This window comes from Solanum stenotomum, unplaced genomic scaffold, assembly GCF_019186545.1.
Source record: "Solanum stenotomum isolate F172 unplaced genomic scaffold, ASM1918654v1 scaffold17673, whole genome shotgun sequence".
In the NCBI taxonomy this organism is placed as follows: Eukaryota; Viridiplantae; Streptophyta; class Magnoliopsida; order Solanales; family Solanaceae; genus Solanum; species Solanum stenotomum.
This window is the reverse complement of record NW_026024660.1, coordinates 12,293-19,942: the sequence shown is the minus strand read 5'-3', so window position 1 is coordinate 19,942 and position 7,650 is coordinate 12,293.

Genomic DNA, 7,650 nt, shown 5'->3' with positions numbered 1-7,650 from the left:
CAATGTTCCTTTTTCTTGAAAACTAGCCCAAAGACTCTTTTGGAATCATAGTTCCTTTCTTACTCAAATGTAAAAACATTTAGAAACTTCTTTGGGAATACATAGTTCCCTAATAACATTTGAGAAATGAACTCAACTTTAAACTCTTTACTCAACTTGAAACTCTTGACTCTTACTCTTTACTTGACTTGAAACTTGAGCCTTAAAATGAAGTTAAAACATTCAATAAAGACTCTTGAACGACTTTAAAGACTTACCTTGACTCACTTCTTTAACTTCTAAACTCAGCTCTTAACTTCACTTGACTTGGAAACTAACTCTCCTTGAATTGGAATCATGGATTCAAGGTGTTTGATCACATGTTATGGACGAGTTCTTGACGTTTAAACGCACCTTGGAGTGTTGGAAACAACTATGAAACATAGGTACAATACCTAGGAACATGTATGAAAAAGTGGGGAAGGAATGGGAAGACTTGGCGCTCTTGGCGCTCTGAGAGGCGCGGAGCGCCAGACCTCAAAGGTCAGAAGAGTCTGGTTAGGGCTCTGGTAGGGGCGACGCCCCAAGGGCTGGACCTTAGAGTCCCTCTTGGGGCTCGCTGGCTGGCGCGACGCCCCAGCCCTTTTCCCCTAAAACTCAACTTTTCTCCTCCTTTTCTCCAACTCTAAACCTTCTAAACTTCAAAGCTTTATCCCCCAAACACTTAGGATCATCAAAACCCTTAACATACACTAGATTCAACTCAAAAACACCACCGGAAACATACACCAAACCAACAAGAACTACAACACAACACAACTATAAGTTCAACAATTCCAACCAACAACTTCAATCAAACATAATCAATCTTTTCTCGAAATTAAACGAGTTTGACGTGTGGGGGAAAGAATCAACCCAACACTATGAACTCACATACCTTAATAGGGATCACCCCCGAAGAAAACCACGACGATCTTTACGAAGTTTGCTTCTTCTTTTCCTTTCTCTCCTTTTCTCTCAAGAACCCTAACTCTTACTCTTTATAAAAAGGGGAAAAACTGATCAAAATCATTCTTACACCTTAATATATATCCAAAGACAAGGCTAGGGAAAAGACCAAAATACACTTACAATTTCCGGACGGATTCCCTGCCAACTGCCCAACTTTCAAAGGGCATAACTCGCTCATACAAACTCAGAAACGAGCAAACTCAATGGCGTTGGAAAGATTATTCCACGGAATTTGCAAACAAGACTGGAACTACACCTATATCATCCTGATCTAGGAGTTATAACTGTTCAAAGTTGTCCAAAAATTCATTATTTTCCATACTTAACCAAATTTTCCAGATTTTTTTAATTCTTTCCAAAAAGACTATTTCCAAGTTTTAAGCTTCTTCCTAGTCCCCAGCTTGCAAGATGTCACATAAAAGTTATTGGATAGTGACATGATCATTTAAAGGCATGTAATTCGCCCTAAGTTTGTTTGGCATCAACTTTCGGTCGTCATGCCGACGTCAAGTCACAATCAAGCAATTTATCCACAAGGTGTCAATCTTGTTCCTCCTCACAGCCAAGCAACTGTTGTACCAAGGATTATTGCACCAAATTTACCCTTTTTGGCATCTACTGCATGCACTTATGATGTAGCCGATAAGAATACCCATAATGGTTTCATTCTGAGCAACCATTAGGTGTACGGGAATTTTCTCAAAAATGAATTTTAAGAGGCATAAAGCAGGGCAATTAGTTTTTGTGTATCATCTTTTGAAAAAAATTATATTTTAGTGAGCTTAGGTGATTAATTATTTGTATGTTTTAAATTCCTTTTTATGGAAGGCGAACTACGCTTGACCTGATTTTCTTGGTGGATACGTAGGCAGCCCATATAGGGACTTGGTCATATTTTTTTAGAAATTTCAATATATCTCTTTCTTGTAATTGAAACTACGTTCGACCTAATTTCCTTGGTGGATATGTAGGCAGTCTATATAAGGCCTGATCGGTTTATTATAAAACTTTAGTATTCCTCTGAGAAGGAGAATGAAGTTGGGGCATAATTGTGGCATGCAATCGAGATAATTTTTGGTAGCACACCAAAATTTGCAAAGGATATGGATCAAGTCGAAGTCAGAATTTGATGCTCGACATGAGTCAACCTTTCTCCAAATCAATTTTTCTTTCCTTCCATTTTCAGCGTTAGAGCATACTAGCCAATACCTCACCCTCGTCCACTCGTCTTAGACTTAAATCATTGCCTCCTGCCTAAAATTCTTATTTTACAAAATCACATGCATAATCTGTTTTATCTAATATTTTATTATTCTTGCATTTATTTCATATATTCTCATGCACTAACAATTTATTTTTATAATTTTGTTTCTTCTTTAGAGGTTGCCTGGCATTGAACACTATTTTGGCGGTGAATCTGCGTTAAGGACGAAACTATAATGGCAGACAAATTGAAAGCATTCAAAAACGACATGAGATTTGTGCAAGCACAAAATGGTGTTACAACTTGTAGTATCATCTTTAATGGATGATGTATGTCATTTTTGCCTATTTGAACTTAATGTTCAATGTTTTCTTGAGGTCACTGTTCCAATTGAAGGCATTTGGATCTTACAATGATGTATTCCACTAATTTTGTATCTTGTTTTCTCACTCTAGAATGGTCTCCGTTTTGCTATAGCTAGAATACTTTAGAAGGATAGCTTCTCTTTTGTTCAAAATCACAAATTTATATTCTCTGTGAAGTCTCATTTTTTTAAGTCTAGTTTTAATTGAGCATGTGCCATTAATAATATTCCAACATATTTTCATTCAAATTCATTTGCTTTGTCCTCACTTTAACAGAAGTTCATTTGTTTTGGATTAAATTGCCATGGTTTAGCTTACTTTGCATTTATTTGAAGTTAGGCTAATCATCCTTAAAACTAGAGGGGACAAGGTTATTTTGGTTTGATATTTTGACTATTTAACACTAGTTTATAACTAGTTTGTTCTCCTTATATTGTAGATGTAAAATCTTGTTTGAACACTTTCTTTAAAACCAATCAAACTTGGAGAAAAGTTCTCAACACTTCTTGTTATTTTTCTCCATTGCCTCTAATTTATGTTGAAAGAATGATACCCGAGTTAGTGTTCATAGGCTTTCATTGGTTTGCCTCTATTTGCATATGAGGATATATGTTCTATTCCTCTTTTGTGTATGTTGAAAATTGCTTTAGTCATGTCTTGTTGTGTTTTATACTAAAGATGTTTTTTCAAAGTGAAATAGTTTTTCTTGGAAATAGTTTTAGTATGAATGCTAATCTTATTACTCTTTGTTTACATGTGACATTGGCAGTGTCTATTTGACTCTAATCCTTGCATTTTCCGAGTCGAGTCCATCTCGAGTCAGCTCCTGGTCACTGTTCTAAGATGAAAGTTGATATATGTTGCAAGGGAAGCAAAATACATGTCTCGAAAAGATGAAAACAGGTTGATATACTGCCTGTATACATTCAGTATACACTGATATACAGGTTGAGTGCAACATATACAGGTCCAAAAAATTAAAACAGGTGCTTGAAAGCTGAAAGAGGCTGCATGCAGTCCGTGTATAGTCTGTCTGATATACAGAAAATGGGCTAAAATATAGCTTATATACATGAGTATACCCTCATTGTATATGCAGATTTTTAGGTGGCGGAAATGGGCCAAAGCCCAGCTTTTGCACAAGATGTCCAGGCGAAAATGGGCCTCTTTTGGGAATTTGGGCAAAAAGGCTTACATTCTAACTTTCTTAATTTACTCTTATTATAATTTGTATTAATTCTAGGGCATTCTAACCCTTTTATTTGATTTGGTTTAATCTAATTAAATTCTCCAAAAATGAATCATATTCTTTATGTTAGTTTATTTTAATAAAATTTCATTTTTTATCAACTCTTGAACTTTTATAGAAAACTTTTACTTAATCTTCAATTAATTTGAAATAGTTTTCATACTTTAATTAACGAATTTGGTTCAAAAAATTATTTCTAAAATGATTCAAATAAACTCGAATTAATCTAGTTTCTGTTAAAATTCTACTCATGTGTCTTTAATTCAAATGTTTCAATTATGATCCCCTTTTCTTAAAAATAAAAAAATATTCTTTGTTTAACTATTTTTTCAAGTTAATATTATAAATTATTTTTCAAAAAAATAGTCAAAATATATTCTAACCAAGTCATAGGATAGCCGCGTGTTAGCGGGCACTTCAAATGCTTTAAAAACCTTTGAGAATCTCTTACACATTTTCTCTAAATTTTTAATGACTTAATCTGTGAGTCTTTTTAAATTATAATTTTCTTAATTTCTTTAAAAAAAATTAAGTTGCAACTCTTTTCTAAGTATTTTTCTCAAATTTTTTTATACTTAGAACATTTCAAAAAGTGATTTTTCTAAAGATAGTAAAATTACGGCATAACACCAACAATGATTCTCGAGTGACAGTCACGTCCAGGGTGTAGACTCGAATCGTGACATAGATTCAACAAGTGTAAATAAAGTAAAACTGGTTGGAAGTATTAGAGAGCTAATGCAGCATGTGAAGAAGTCTAAATTCTGTGTGGAATGCTAGATGATCTCAAAAATAATAAGATCATACAACAACAATTCAAATACGCGTTAGTCTCTTATATGCATGTTCAGGTGACAATCTACTATTTGGGGAGTATTGAGTACGATTTAAGTCCACTGGTTCAACTTGCTTTAGTTCTCCAACTAAAAGAAGATGCTAAGTGAATTGGCAATATAGAAATATACGATCAAGTCATGTATGTGGTTGATATATTGGCTTGCAAGGGACTAGGTCTTAAAGGTTCTAGAATTTAATAAAGATTGTAAGAGGAAATATCAGAGACCAACAATGTTCTACATGTCATATCTGTACCATACTCTTATTGGATATATTGGGAGCAAACTAGTCTTCGGTTTATCTTAGTCGAATCATATTGCTGACATGCTCACTTCACACATCATTCGAAAAAGTGTTCTACAATCTCTTGTGTAATCATGAAACGATGATATGGTTACAGAAAATTCTGAAATTCGCAACAAAATTTGACATGATACTCTTATTGGAAATATATTGGGAGGAAGCTGGTCTTCGATTTGTCTTAGTCGAATCATACTGCTGACATGCTCACTTCGCACATCATTCGAAAAGATGTTCTACAATCTCTTGTGTAATCATGAAACAATTATATGGTTACAGAAAATTCTGAAATTCACAACAAAATTTGACATAAGAATTACTGAAAAAGATAAAAAAGGGGAAGTTCCCAGACATTGCAAGACAATCTCTTGTGTAATCATGAAACGATGATACGGTTACAGAAAATTCTAAAATTCACAACAAAATTTGACATAAAAATTACCGAAAAAGATATTCTAGATATTCTGATTTATTAGAATATATTGTTGACACCCAATTTTGGCCCTCCACAATATAAATTAATCATCGAGCTTCCTAAATTCTCAACGATGTGAAATATTGACTTTATAAAATTCAAAATATTTTCCTAGTCATTTTAAGTAATTCCTTCATTTTATGATTTTTAACCTAATATATATATATATATTCTATATAATTAGTATATTTTATGAATATTCAAAAATCATCTCAATTTTATTTTTTTAGTAAATATTTGATTAAACTAGTTTACCTATAATTGTGGTTATAATTTTAAATTATTTAGTTTATAATTAAGTTAATTATTTTATTTTTGTAAAGATTAAGAAGCTCGTAAATTAATTATATTAATTCATTCTATTTAAATTTTAGCTGAATTTGCAAATTAACTCGATTCGGTTGACTTTTTAAATATAATTGGCTATAACTTCAATCCATTTGGCCAAACGCTTCATTATAAATCTAACCCATTTTGCCTCCGATCTTGAGTCGAATCTGGGCCAATTTCAAGGCCCAAATTCCAGCAGCCCACTTTTCCAGTCTATTACAAAGATCAAGCCCACCTCAGCCTTGTCCAAATACAACAGCAACACCAAACACCCAAATGTGTACAATACACCAAACGACCCCACTTCGCTTCTTCTTCTTCTTCCCTACGCAGGACCAGCAAGGAGCGTCCAAAACCCAACAAAATTACGAAAATCCCGGCAAACCTGGACCTCGAACCCAGCAAGTCGTGTCCTTCTCTTCTCCTCTCCTTTCTTTTCCGTTGAAAATTGGTACAATGGACAAATTTTTTTTCTTATCTCTTCAAGATTTTAAATTTTAAATTTCATTCTTATCCATCTTTTCAACCCGTTTTCCCCCTTTTTTCAATTCGAATCTCCCCTATATACCCCTGCTCTTTTCACTGTGAGGGGAGGAAAAAAAAAGATTTTTACCATCTAAAAAATAGATGTTTCATACATTGAAAAGACCAAAAAAAAAAAAAAAAACAGTAAGAAAAAGAGACGAAAAAATACAGCTTAGGGACCCTCTAAACACATGACTCTTCATTAGTAAAAAGAAATGAGTCTTGATTACTAAGAAAGAGCCCTCAAAGCTTTAAAGTTCTTTTAGAGGATGTTTCTAATCTCCTTGCTCATCAAAGCTCAGTGGTGGTGTCGAATCGTCTTCATTGTTAAGCTCGTCGTCCCGTTTGCTACCCGGAAAAAGGTAATATCTCTTCCTCTACTTATTTTCCGTTTTAGAAATCATGACCCTAGTTTGTTTTTCCTTGTTCGATTCTCACTCTGATTTGAGTTTCCTTTTGTTGTATGTTGAGCTTGTCCGAAATTCTTGACCCTGTCATATGGTTGGCTGCTGATTCGTTATGATATTTCTACTTTTGGCTTTAAAAAATGAGAAGCATATCAATAGTGACTCTTCTTGTTAGCGATGGGTGTTTTGGTTTGTTTTATGATTTATTATCGTATGCTCTCGACAACACTAGCTTAATCTAATCTAATCTCCATTTTCGTCTAGTCTTAATATTGATGCCAAAATCTTCCATTTTAGCATTCATGTAGTTAAATGTTGTGAAACCTGTCGAAGTATTTAATTTTGTGATTTCATTCTTCTCCGTTTAAGTTTGGCTTTCGTGTTGTTTCGAATCGTATGTTTGTCTTGCTTTGATTCTCATGCCTAATACGTCCTCAAGCATCAGTGAATGTTCTTTTGTTATTATATGTTAGTTGTTGGATTCGTTGGCATGCCTGCAAGACTAGTATGAGCACTCATAGCTCAATTTTGCTTTCTAAAAAATGTTATTTTGGGGTCATGTTCCGAATTAAAATTCAAGCTATTATTTTCTCACTGTTTCTTTATCTTAACTCCTAAATAACGTAGTCATTGATGTCACATTTGGGATTTTGTTTTGTTACTTTCCGGTAGTATTTTTGGTGTTTAAGTCCCCAATCCATTCATTTAGACATATCCCTATTTTTATCAACTTAATGATTGAATTTGAGTAACATAAACAACCTCTTCCAAAGTTTATCGTAGTATGGATATGCAAGTGTTAAAGTTCATTTTGAATACATGTTGCTTGATGGAGTTCATTTTTGTTTCCTAAGGATGAAATTAATGTGGGAATTTTGAATGTATTTTTAGTTGATTCGGCATCATTGTTCTATCATAACTATGGCATAGTGTGATTTTCTTTTACAAATACGTCTAACTTATGTACT